This window comes from Astyanax mexicanus, chromosome 2 (assembly GCF_023375975.1).
Source record: "Astyanax mexicanus isolate ESR-SI-001 chromosome 2, AstMex3_surface, whole genome shotgun sequence".
NCBI lineage: Eukaryota > Metazoa > Chordata > Actinopteri > Characiformes > Acestrorhamphidae > Astyanax > Astyanax mexicanus.
Genome location: NC_064409.1, coordinates 64,184,264 through 64,197,081, shown reverse-complemented (window position 1 = coordinate 64,197,081; position 12,818 = coordinate 64,184,264). Strand labels below are relative to the sequence as shown.

Genomic DNA, 12,818 nt, shown 5'->3' with positions numbered 1-12,818 from the left:
TTTTCTAATAGACTCATTACTACACCCTTCAAAAAATCAGGAGAAGGGGCAGCAGACACGTGGGGGCAGACGCCATTTTAAAAAGCTTTGATTGGTCAGTACCGCTGTCAGTCAGATAAGAGTCCTATAGCAACTGAAAAACACAGACTAATGCTTTGAATTAGTTGCTGTTTTTTATTTTAGTTAATCTATAAAATAATTGCTTACAATTACAATAATTATATAATATACTTGCTGATTTAAAATGTTGTAATTATTTACATGATTTTTTTTCACCCCTTCTCTGAAGGGTTAGAAGGGCCTCACTGCACACCACTGGTATAGTTGTGAGCATTTGAGTGTACTGGATAGGCCAATCCAAAGAACACAGTTCCACTACTCCACATACAGGGCGTTGGACACAATGCTAATACGTTTATGCTTATTTGCTTTAAGGAGGAGTCCTATTCTACTATTCAAAACCTTTCTATTGGATCTAGACAAGCTGTCTAAATGTGTTCACTTGAACATCTACTGTATCCCAACAATGGGTACAATTTTAAGTAGCTGAAGGCATTCTTTAGAATATCAGACATAGTGTCGGTTTCCCAGACAGGGATTTAGCATTGTTGTCAACTATATTTTTCTCTCAATGGAAAATCTCCATGCTTTATAGTCCAAGGCTAGGCATAATTATCTGTATGAGAAACTGTCCACAGTATATTACCACCCTCCAAAGGATTTTATTTCTTCAGCACACTGGTCATGTGAAATTAAATTGTTCTGCTTTATTTCATTTATTTTGATTTAGCCTGTATTTATTTTAGGCCAGTCCCATTGAGACACAATGATTTCTTTTCCAATGGAAGCCTGGCAAAAACAGCAGCCTAAACATTACTTTCAACTTATTTATTTAAAACAGACAATTCACAATTACACTATTAAACACCAGTCAAACCACAATGTAGAAAGTACAGTCTGCTTTTATCAATAGGGTTGAATAGCCAGACTTTCATACAAGAGCAGGAATGATAAGAGGCTAATTCCAGATTTCTTACTAGGTTTCTAAATGTCCCAAGTTTCTGAGTGCTCTACAGTGAATTTCAAGCAGCAGGTGCAAAATACATTAAAGATATATAAAATATCAAATGTACATTGCAATTACACTATAATAGTTATCATGGATTATACCAAATCCAAAAAAAAAAAATCCCCAAACTTGGGTGTCCATACTGCATGATGTACACTCTTTACACATAAAGCTTCTTCCAGAAGTGCTATAGAAGAACCTCTGTTGCATCCATTAAAACCATGTTTGTCATGGAGTTGTGTGAAGTTGAAGAACCTTTAAATTGTATACTAAGCTTTAAATCAAGTGAAGGTTCTTTACCCTTGTAAAAGTTTCATTACCCTTTCATGTCTCACAAAGCTACTTATGCATATTTAAATTTAAAGCATCTTTAAACCTTCGCATATAATGTTAATCACAGTTTTTTCTATGTCCCTGTTTGTTTCAAATTTAGTTAATTTCTTTTTGGTTGAAATGGGTTTGGTGTTTATTTGATGTCTGTTAATATTTATTTGTATTTAGCACATATGCAGTCGCGACAAAAACCAAGGCCAAATCAAGGCCAAGAGGTTGTTAACAAGACTGAAAAAGGTTCTTAAAAACACATTTTTGGCCTTGGTTTATTTTTTACTCGTTCTTCATTTTCCTCCAATTTGGTCATGGCCAGTTTCTCAGCTCTTTTTAAGTCTCCTCTATTGGACAATACTAAAGGGCTTGGGTGATGGTGCTTAGCTTCCTCTGAGACGCTTGATACGTCGATGCATCTTTCCCGACTGCTGCTAATGCAGTGTTATTGGGCAGTTTGCTGGGCTGGGAGGAGAATGCTAACTGCATTGTGCTGGCTGGCATCATGCTGAGTGCTGGAGGAGAGGGGAAAGTGTTGCTAGGTTTTAACAGTTCCACTCTTTCTCCAACTTGCAGCCTCCGAAATGTTCTGTTATTAGGAGGAGGAAAGGGGCCGCTAGCTGTCATTAGCTTGTGTAACAGCTCCCGAGATGGCTGCGGAACAAGCCCACCTCAGACCAATACCAATCAGTGATTTTACACCCAACGTCTCCCGAACTGACCTTTTTCGAGGTAATGATCACGACTGGGCGATGATAACTGAGGTGATTGTAGATGGCAAATTATCCTCCCGTTCTCCCTGTCAAATAACCAATTTGGATTAGTGTCAGTCTCGCGCACTTGCTCGACCTTGACGTGGAGCTGAGCGGTAGGATCTCCTCGGGTTCACTTCTCCCTCACGGACGAGCTGGCCTACGAATTCTTCTCCATTAGCACGCGCCACTTTGTTACATTACAGGTAATTATCAGACACCCAAACTCTGTGACCTCTGAGAGACGGATCCAGAGACACAACGAGGGCACGCAGCTAACCTTCCCGCATTTTAACGATTGTCACGCTTGATTAGCTACCTCACTGTTCACTCCTCCACCGAGCAGAGCGCCACGGAAAGCTGAACCTGGATCAAACCCAGGCCCGCACTGCTGCAGCTCGGGCTGAGGCCTGACCAGACCTGCTGGAATAATGTGCTAATGAAGCTGCCTGTAAATTGGATGGGCGCATACACACACAGAGAGCTGAGGAAGTAATTAACGTTTGGCTATTCATAGAAGAAAAAGAGCACAGGGGGGCGACTTGCTGACATCTTGAGAAACTCAGTCAATACTAGGGAAGATGGAGCAGGGAGCTCCAAGTTACGGGGCTTCAATTGACCTTTGTTAACTTGGAACTGTCTGACATTACCACAGGAAGTTTGATTAGGCCTTTTTAAAGTGAATTTAGGAAAATGGATGAATATATGACGTGCGTGACTCTTCCTTCTTCAAGCATTAGTGATAAGTTGGTCACTACCTCACCTCATCCCTGACTCATCCCAAAGGTACTGGATACATCAGTTCAAATAACACAGTTCCACTACTTCACAGCTCAATGCTGGGGCTTTTATACCAATCTAGTGCTAATAGGTTTATGTTTATTTGCTTTAAGGAGGAGTCCTATTCTACTTGCAAAACTTTTCTATAGGATCTAGACAAGCTGTCTGTGTTCACTTGAACATCTACTGTATGCCAACAATGAGTATAATTTAAAGTAGCTGAAGGAATATCAGACGTAATATTTTTGGTAACGCTTTCTTTTACAGTACCCTAAGTTCTAGGTATTAACCAGGTAATAGTGAGGTACAAACTCGGAAGTACTAAGTAATTATTTTGGGTAACGAGATGGTAAGTACCAGGAAAGTCTTGCCTAATTACACTGAAATGTCTAGGTATTAACCAGGTAATAGTGAGGTACAAACTCGGAAGTACTAAGTAATTATTTTGGGTAACAAGATGGTAAGTACCAGAAAAGTCTTGCCTAATTACACTGAAATGGAACTAGGTAATAAACAGGGACATGGGTGGTACAAACTCTAAAGTACTAGGTAATTATGTTGGTTAACAAGATGGTAAGAACCAGACAGTTCAATTTAATTACACTGAAATATCTCGCAGGTTCTAGGTAATAACCAGGTAAGTGTGAGGTACTAACCCCAGTAACATGATGATAAGTACCAATACAGTCTCCTTACCCTGAAATATCTCGCAGGTTCTAGGTAATAACCAGGTAAGTGTGAGGTACTAACCCCAGTAACATGATGATAAGTACCAATACTGTTCATTTTAATCAGTCTCTATTTATTTGACTGAGAAATCCCTAAAAATGAATTTAAGGTTTATAGAGTGGAATTCTTCACTAGGAAGACAGCACAGGAATGGAATACTTGGCCATATGTTTAAAGACATTAGAGCATGTTACAAGGTTTAAGGGTGAAAAAGTATACCATAAGAATAAAGTGTTGAATATGTGTATTTACCCCCTTTTTAAACATAATTTGTAGAATAAGGTCTTACATGTTAAAAAAAAAAAAAATATATATATATATATATATATATATATATATATATATATATATATATATATATATATATATATATATATTTAACTTATATATATAAATTAAAACTGCTTAAAAATCAGGGTTATTAAAACTACCAAATATTGATTTCTGAAATCTTAAAACATTATTATAGTTGTTTCTAAATTAATATTAACTGCTTTTGTTTGCATTATTTGAGATCTGAAAGCACTAAAGCATCTTTTTCATTATTTTGACCATTTCTCATTTTCTGCTCTAAATTACAATATTTTTATTTAGTATTTGGGAGAAATGTTGTCAGTAGTTTATAGAATAAAATAACAGTGTTCATTTTACTCAAACATGTACCTATACATAGTAAGATCAGAGAAATAGAAAATTTGAAGTGGCTTGGAAGGGTCAAGGGGGCGAAGGCAAGCTCCTGCCCGCAAGCTGCTTACCCCAATAAAAGCTGTCCTCAGCTTTCATTGTATATATATAAGTTCAGTAATGCATGCTTGGTTGTGTCAAAAAAGAGATAAATAATAAACAGTAAACAGTTCTGTTTTGTTTTGAAGTTGTATGTTGTTCTTTTTGAAGTGCTTATTTGTTGAACTACATGGTAAGAACTGAGTAAAACCAGAGAAATAAGCTCTGCTCTCTTTTACAGTCCTTTTACTCCTTTATTAAGCATAAAGTTCTGTTAGTTACACAGTGTTTTATATGGTACTTACAGAAAGTTGTGTCACATTTAAGTAGTTATTATATATATTTTAATATATATATATATATATATATATATATATATATATATATATATATATATATATATATATATAAAATAATAACTACTTAAATGTGACACAACTTTCTGTAAGTACCATGTAATATATATTCTTTTGGGTTTCTGAATGGGTTTTTGTATGTGAAACGTGAAACATCCAGTCCTGTAGGGGGAGCAGTGCCAGGGGGCGGGCGCTAGGCTGTGGCTTAGGTGAGCAACAGGAGATGGGTCTCAGATTCAGCTGAGAACTGGGAACACCGTGTCTTCTCTGTATCCAGGTGGGGAAATATGTGGAACTGTGCAAGTATAAATGTTTCCAAAGCACTATAAGAGGGATATTTGAGTGTATATGTTCGTTAAAAGGTTTTGCTGTGTAATATGAGCCGCTATGGTCTTGTGTGTTGGTGGACGCTCAGCATCGGGGAGCAGTCACTCCCGCGGCCCGCGAGCCGCGCGCCTGGCCGGCGCTCTTGCCTCTGCCACTAGCATTAGCCACTGCCCCCGCTAACCGCGCTCCTTACCGGCTCCCCGCTGTTATTCCTCTCGCTCTTTCGGTCGCTAACTTCGCTCTATAACCGTGTTTAAGCCTGTAATTATCTCTCGTGTGTTCGCGCTCTAGTTTTAGCTATTTTCGCTCGGTAATTGTGCCCGTGTGTCGCTGTTTCTCAAAGTAGCTCGGGCTAATTTCGCGCCGTCATTCCTATTGTTTCTCTATACATTTACGCTAGCATTAGCAGTCGCTGTTAGTTAAATACATGTTTATTAAAAGTCAAGTCAATTTTATTCTCTTTTTAAGAGCCAGTTTGGCCTTGTTAAAGTAAATATAGAGCCTCTGCCAACCACAATAATGAGTTATTACAGCTAGATAAGCTACAGTTTAAGGTTTCTCTAAGTAATCATGTTTTTATACACTTTGTTCAAGTTTTATACTTTGGTCAATTCTATACACTCTATGCAGATACAAATATTAGAAACTCTGCTTAAAATGAGATTTAAAAGCACTAAGATGTAGTTAGTGTGCTCAGTAAAAGTTAAAGGGGTTTTTGGTAATGTAGTGTGTTAATATGAAAGAAGTTTGAGTATTGGTATATGTATGCATATGTAAATGTATTAATATAGAGTAGTATTTTTATATTCATATATATATATATATATATATATATATATATATATATATATATATATATTTTTTTTTTTTTTGTGTAGAAACAGTATTAAGAGGGTTTGCTGATTAAAAAGTAAAGGTAATATGTACTGTGATATACAGAGTTTTGTTAACTGAAAAAAAGTAAAAAAAAAAAAAGGATTCTCTGTGAATGTATGTAAAATGCAGATGAGATGCAATGTGTATGTGAAACTGCAAAAGAAAGAGAAAAGAGACCAAAGTAAAAGTGGTTTAGTTTGTGTATGTTGTTAAATAAAGAGATTAAGCTGAGAACTCACTGGAAACACCGTCTCACTGTGTCTTCTCTGTATCCTGTATTCAGCTGATCTAGGCCCTGCTCACCCGGGGTCGCAAACTGTTATAGCCTAACCCACGCCTGGGGAGTGTAACAGTTAGTGTTTTTACATGGTACTTACAGTAGGATGTTCTACAGAGGGTTATTTGTTGAACTACATGGTAAGAACTGAGTAAAACCAGAGAAATAAGCTCTGCTTTCTTTTACAGTCCTTTTACTCCTTTATTAAGCAGAAAGTTCTGTTAGTTACACAGTGTTTTATATGGTACTTACAGTAGGATGTTCTACAGAGGGTTATTTGTTGAACTACATGGTAAGAACTGAGTAAAACCAGAAAAATAAGCTCTGCTTTCTTTTACAGTCCTTTTACTCCTTTATTAAGCAGAAAGTTCTGTTAGTTACACAGTGTTTTACATGGTACTTACAGTAGGATGTTCTACAGAGGGTAATTTGTTGAACTACACGGTAAGAACTGAGTAAAACCAGAGAAATAAGCTCTGCTTTCTTTTACAGTCCTTTTACTCCTTTATTAAGCAAAAAGTTCTGTTAGTTACACAGTGTTTTACATGGTACTTACAGTAGGATGTTCTACAGAGGGTTATTTGTTGAACTACACGGTAAGAACTGAGTAAAACCAGAGAAATAAGCTCTGCTTTCTTTTACAGTCCTTTTACTCCTTTATTAAGCAGAAAGTTCTGTTAGTTACATAGTGTTTTATATGGTACTTACAGAAGGATGTTCTACAGAGGGTTATTTGTTGAACTAAATGGTAAGAACTCAGTAAAGAGAAATAAGCTATTTCTTCTCTGTTATCAGGTATTGACCTTTTATTTTTAAATCAAATAAATAGAGACTGATTAAAATGAACAGTATTGGTACTTATCATCATGTTACTGGGGTTAGTACCTCACACTTACCTGGTTATTACCTAGAACCTGCGAGATATTTCAGGGTAAGGAGACTGTATTGGTACTTATCATCATGTTACTGGGGTTAGTACCTCACACTTACCTGGTTATTACCTAGAACCTGTGAGACATTTCAGTGTAATTAAATTGAACTGTCCTTGTTCTTACCATCTTGTTAACCAACATAATTACCTAGTACTTTAGAGTTTGTACCACCCATGTACCTGTTTATTACATAGTTCCATTTCAGTGTAATTAGGCAAGACTGTCCTGGTGCTTACCATCTTGTTACCCAAAATAATTACTTAGTACTTCCGAGTTTGTACCTCACTATTACCTGGTTAATACCTAGACATTTCAGTGTAATTAGGCAAGACTTTCCTGGTACTTACCATCTTGTTACCAAAAATAATGACTTAGTACTTCCGAGTTTGTACCTCACTATTACGTGGTTAATACCTAGATATTTCAGTGTAATTAGGCAAGACTTTCCTGGTACTTACCATCTCGTTACCAAAAATAATTACTTAGTACTTCAGAGTTTGTACCTCACTATTACCTGGTTAATACCTAGAACTTAGGGTACTGTAAAAGAAAGCGTTACCATATTTTTCTTCTCAATGGAAAAATTGAGACGTTGAGAAACTCAGTCAATACTGAGGGAGCTCCAAGTTACGGGGCTTCAATTGACCTTTGTTAACTTGGAACTGTCTGATATTTGATTAGGCCTTTTTAAAGTAGATTTAGGAAAATAGATGAATGTATCACAGTGCGTGAAGTGACTCTTCCTTCTTAAAGTGTGATGTCCTTTTAGGTAAAGAAGTTTTCACACTCTGCCTCCATTGCATCTTTCCCATTCTTCAGTCTTCTTTTAAGCCCTATCTCTGTTCATCAAGGAGAAGGTTGAACTTTCCAGCTCAGAGAGCTCAAAGTTGAAGCCATCTAGAACTCCGAAACTAGAATTTCAGTACTGCAGTCATACAGGGTTTGGACAATGAAACTGAAACACCTGTTATTTTCGTGTGGGAGGTTTCATGGCTAAATTGGAGCAGTCTGGTGGCCAATCTTCATTAATTGCACATTTTACCAGTAAGAGCAAAGTGTGAAGATTCAATTAGCAGGGTATGAGCACAGTTTTGCTCAAAATACTGCAATGCACACAACATAATGGGTGACATACCAGAGTTCAAAACAGAAAAAATTGTTGGTGCATGTCTTGCTGGCGCATCTGTGACCAAGACAGCAAATCTTTGTGATGAATCAAGAGCCACGGTATCCAGGGTACCACCAAGAAGGACCAACCACATCCAACAGGATTAACTGTGGACGCTGTAAGAGGAAGCTGTCTGAAAGGGATATTCGGGAGCTAATCCGGATTGTGTCCAAAAACATAAAACAGCGGCTGATCAAATCACGACAGAATTTAATGTGCACCTCAACTTTCCTGTTCCACCAGAACTGTCCGTCGGGACAATAAATTATTGTGGTCTAAAACCAGGTGTTTCAGTTTCATTGTTCAATCTCTGTACAATCTCTTCTTATTTTGGGTGTAGGCTTGTCTTGTCCCTGTAGAAAAGGATCACCAGTAGTATAGAACTCTCTGTAGCAACATGAACCTGTTGGTACCATTTCTAATGGTTTAGAGATGTATAAAGTCCAGTGGAACACTAAAGCCAGGTGTAAACATGGTCTGAGGCCATCTCTGAGCTCTCTGTATAGAGCCACATTGAATCAATGGCCTTTTTCTTCCCTGTATTTTCTCACTGGGCATTTATTTGTTTGGCTAGTCCTGGCACAGGGCTAAAGGAAGCATTGGGGTTGTCTCATTTCACTGAATTTCTGTCAAGATGGCGCTGGCTGCTGCAGTGCCACTATAGGTCAGTGATCCACAACAGCCTTCTCATCTGGCAGACCAATGAAGACGCCATGTGAAGGACTTGGCTTCAAGAGGCTTGAGCTGTTGCTTAGTGTTTTGTCATGATGATGGATTGGAAAGGTCAAATAAACTCTAATTACAGCCAGGGCCAATCTCCAGGGTGAAACAATGATTGTGAGGCAGCACTGGGATGGAGCTGCTTTAGAACCCGTCATTCCAATTTCGTTGACGTTTGGTGATGTTGGCTTTGACCCGTAGTTCTTCTTCTGAGAGTATGTGAACCCTTTCCATTGTTCTGTGATGTGTTTAACAGCTGGACACTCTTGTATGAAATAACTTGTATGAAGTACACATATCGTCAGAGAAATGGATGCAAAAATGGTTGTACCCAAACTGAAGGGGCATGGAATATACTGTAAAGGTTACCAGGAACAATAAATTATTACAAATGTACACAGCAGCGTGCAAGACTGGTGGAGGAGAATATGCCAAGATGCATGAAAAGTGTGATTGAAAACCAGGGTTATTCCACCAAATATTGATTTCTAAAATCTAAAAACTTGATTGAATATGAATATGAAGTTGCTTTCTTTGCATTATTTGAGGTCTGAAAGCTCTGCATCTTTTTGTTATTTCAACTATTTCTCATTTTCTGCAAATAAATGCTCTAAATGACAATATTTGTATTTGGAATTTGGGAGCAGTGTTGTCCGTAGTTTATAGAATAAAACAACAATGTTCATTTTTCTCAAACACGTATCTATAAATAGCAAAATCAGAGAAACTGATTCAGAAACCCAGAGTTGAATATATATTGAGTTACACAGACATCTCAGCATTGATTTGTAGAAGCTCTTAATAGTGTCCTGCATAGCTTTTCCAATAGCATCCCACACATTTTCAGTCGTGCATGTGTCTGGTGATGAGGCTGGCCATGGCATAGTATTTGTGTCTTCAAGGGACGTTCTTTTGACTTCAGCAGTATGTGGACATGCATTGTCCTGTTGGAATAATGCACCAAAGTGCATCCAGGTTCACTGTATGAGGACCCTGTTAACATAATATTGGGTTGTCAGAGTAACTGTAATGAAGATACCTGTCAAAAGGTGATCTGGCATCGTATGAAATCCCACGCACACCCACACATGATGACAGCAGGTTTTCTGGGTATGAGATATGTGACAACAAACCATTGATCTTAGCACTTAGCACCTCAGTCCAAACAAAGACAAAGGCAAAAGTCTAACTTGTCACTGAAGATGATCTGCTATGATATTCTGGCATGACTGCCCAGCAAAATTCATTCCTGCCGGTCGATTCCTTCTGGATGCCATATTTCTTTGACAATAAGTGCAGATAAAGCAAGACAAGGTGGGAATATCACAGAGGTCTGCAGGCCATGTGTGTGTTTTTTTGTGTGTTTGTGTTTAAAAGGACTTTGGGTGTGATGAGGCGAGGCAGGGTCAAAGGAGTAGAGGAAACCTTTCTCTCTCCCGCCATGTACTCCTCTGATCACATGTGACAGGTGTGCATGCTGGAAATATTCATAAGACGTTGATGTGAATGAAAGTTGATGGTCACATATACAATAGGCACGATCTCTGGTTCAGGGTATGGCTTTTAAACTCTCTCCCAGTGCTTGAGCTTAGAAGAATTCTCCGGATTCTCTGCTGGCTCAGCTGGAGATGTCAAGCATGCTTGCCATGATATTTAAGGATGAGCCGAATGCAGTCGGACTGAGTACTCTTTGGCCTTGGCCATACTTGGGAACCATGTTTACACGTGCACCTTTGTGCAGGTAGCAGTCAAATCAATGTGGCACAGAAGGTTTTGCAGTCTGTGAAGGCAATGCAGGACTTTGCATGCTGTGAGTTTTACCTTTGGGCTGATCCCAATAGAGGGCAATACTGAATATGTCCTACTGCAAACAGTATATATATATGTTATGGTCTTGCATATATAAAGCAAAGTGCAACTCTATTATTTTCTTACTTATATTAATATAGTTTTTTTTATTATTCTGCCTTCTTCTAAAATATTTTTGCTCTGTAGCTCGTTCCTCCATTTTCAAGATACCATCACTGTTCCAGAATGTTCTGTTTAATTTGTGATGTGGGCTTGTGTACAGCTTTTTGTTTGGTTGCATGTTTCCCACAAAGCAATGGGGTTTTGCTATTTCTAGAAATTCCCTAAAAATTAATGGGTTTTGGCATCTTTTTAATGCATCAACATTAGGGACCATAGCAACCACTGGTCAACACCTAATGCCAGGTTCACACTACACAACTGTTTGAGTCGTCAGACGTTAAATTATACAGGAAAATTTTCTTAGCTTTTAGTAAAATACGTTATTCTACTTTCTAAAATTAATAAAATACTACAATAATAGAACAATAATTTGTTATTATTTTAAATTTTAAGTTTTTAGCTTTTAGCTTCATTCACCCTATTAATAGACAGGGGCCTGGGCTTCTGAGGTTTTAGCCCCAAATAAAATTCCAGTAGCCCCGAATTGTTTCGCTCAGCTCAGCTGTATTATTAATGAGAAGAAAGGCTGCTGTCCGCTGTGAATGGAAAATCTCTTAACGCTAATCACGGAGTCAGTTCAAGGATAAAGTTCCGCCTTTCAGGAGAAACAGCCAATTAGCTTGCTGGGGAGTATTTTTTAGGGGTTTTGAGTTCTTGCAGCAGGTTTCAGTGCTGATGTTAAAACATATATGGATCTACGCCGATTTTTCTAAAAGAAAGGTGGCAGAGCTAACCATGTAAACTGTGATAAAGTTGTTTCTGATAGCTGGTTAAAAAGACTCATCTCTGAATCAAAACACACAGATGAAACCCACTGTGTGCTTAATAAAAACAGCCTGTGACAGTCAGTTAGCTTAACTGGCCTTAGTTTTTATGTATGTATATATATGGCCCAAAACGCTGTAGTGTGAGCCAGGCATAAGAAACCACCTGAGATACCATAACGCCTACCTGGGATTCTATATCAACTGCCTTGCAACACTTTAACAATGACTAAACAACATTATGGCAACTGCCTAAAATACTAAAGCAATCGCCTTGGATACCACAGCCACAAGTTAGCAGCCACTTAAAATCACCACAACAGCAAATCTGCATAGAAACAACCTAGCAACCACTTAGCAACACCATATAAACTATGTAGGAACACCACAGCAGTCAACCTGGTTTTAGGTTAGAAACAAAATAATATGGACTGCCACTTTAACAAAAATCATTCACCTAATCAAGCACTTCTGTAGGCAATGTTTTTTTTTTAAATCACGTGTGATTTATTAAGGTCTATTAAGAAACCTTCAATAGGGTAGATCTCTAGGGACACATCTCTAGAACCACATATTGTTCTGCGGAATGTCTTAAAACCAAAATGACCAATATGGACTGGTACTGTTCCAGCAGCAGCAGGTCTGTTTCTCTACCACTCAACACGTTCAGTCAGAAAACACAAATACAAACGTGCAGTCCCCATGGCCTCCCATTCATTACCTGCATACGTCACCACTGAGACCGTTGGGCTCGAATAAGAACCACAGGGTTCCTTCCTCTCTTCAGTATTCCTATCAGCACACAACTCAGAAGCCATTATGGCCTCTCTCATTCCTCAGTATCAGAAATTCTTTCTTGTAGAAAGAGTCAGTGTACTGCTTCTGACTGCTCCTGGATGAAACCAGCGCATCTCAATCTGATGTGGCAGTCTTCAGAACAGCACTCGCTAAGCAGCTCAGTCTCAAGAAGAGTTGCTCTTTCTTAAAAGTTTGTGTTTTTTTAACGTGCTCAACAGGAACTCTCAGAGAACTCTCTACAACTTTTAGTGA

General features: G+C 38.2%; 1 protein-coding gene across 8 annotated transcripts in view; it reads left to right on the top strand.

The window, feature by feature from the left end:
- The window catches only part of brsk2a (BR serine/threonine kinase 2a), a 343,610-nt gene that overhangs the window by 229,518 nt on the left and 101,274 nt on the right, over positions 1–12,818 (top strand). The window lies entirely within an intron of this gene.